Source organism: Photinus pyralis, unplaced genomic scaffold, assembly GCF_008802855.1.
Source record: "Photinus pyralis isolate 1611_PpyrPB1 unplaced genomic scaffold, Ppyr1.3 Ppyr1.4_LG1, whole genome shotgun sequence".
Classification (NCBI taxonomy): Eukaryota; Metazoa; Arthropoda; class Insecta; order Coleoptera; family Lampyridae; genus Photinus; species Photinus pyralis.
Genome location: NW_022170249.1, coordinates 37,515,743 through 37,516,506, shown reverse-complemented (window position 1 = coordinate 37,516,506; position 764 = coordinate 37,515,743).

The window sequence follows — 764 nt, the reverse complement described above, 5'->3', positions numbered from 1 at the left end:
CGACCCATACAAAAGTAATCTCTTATCTTGTTTTGTTTATCACACGCTATGTCATCAAAAATAAATATTGAATTGGATTGTGCTTCACTGGGCGCTATAATTTCATCATTTTCGCTAAATTTATAATACCCTATCGGTATCGATTTTAATATCTTCTCCAACCACATATATTTTGATTGATTTAGTGTCTTTGAAAAGATGTAAACATTTTCAAATCTCAAACCATTTATTTCAATAAGCAAACTTAGCATTGTATTCGTTTTACCACAATTTGAAGGACCACTTATAATACATCTACACGTATCTGGTAATAGTGTACCATGTTTTCCAAAACGTTTTTCATTCTCATTACAATCCATATTATATACAGGTAGAGTGTTTGCTTGTTTAACAATTTTCATTATGTGAATGGGTTAACAGATCAAGAGGCAATATGAACAAAAAAGCTTTATTGTATTGAATATATACTACAATCTATGCACTTCTCCAGTTGTTGGATTATATTCTACAATGGTATCATGTAATATAACACAATAAACAACAGTTCCCTCTTCAAAGTTTGCAAGTGCCTCCATTTCCAGTTTTATATCCACAGTGGAAGTTTTAACAGCATCCTTTTGTTTGGAGCAGTCAATCACAAAGATTGGATCCTCTACAAATTCGTTATATCCTAAAAGCGTAGCATTTGTCGTTTTGCCATAGTAAACTCGTTGAAAAGTGTTATGTGCATTATATGCAGGCATACATTTCTTTGTTGAAAAATC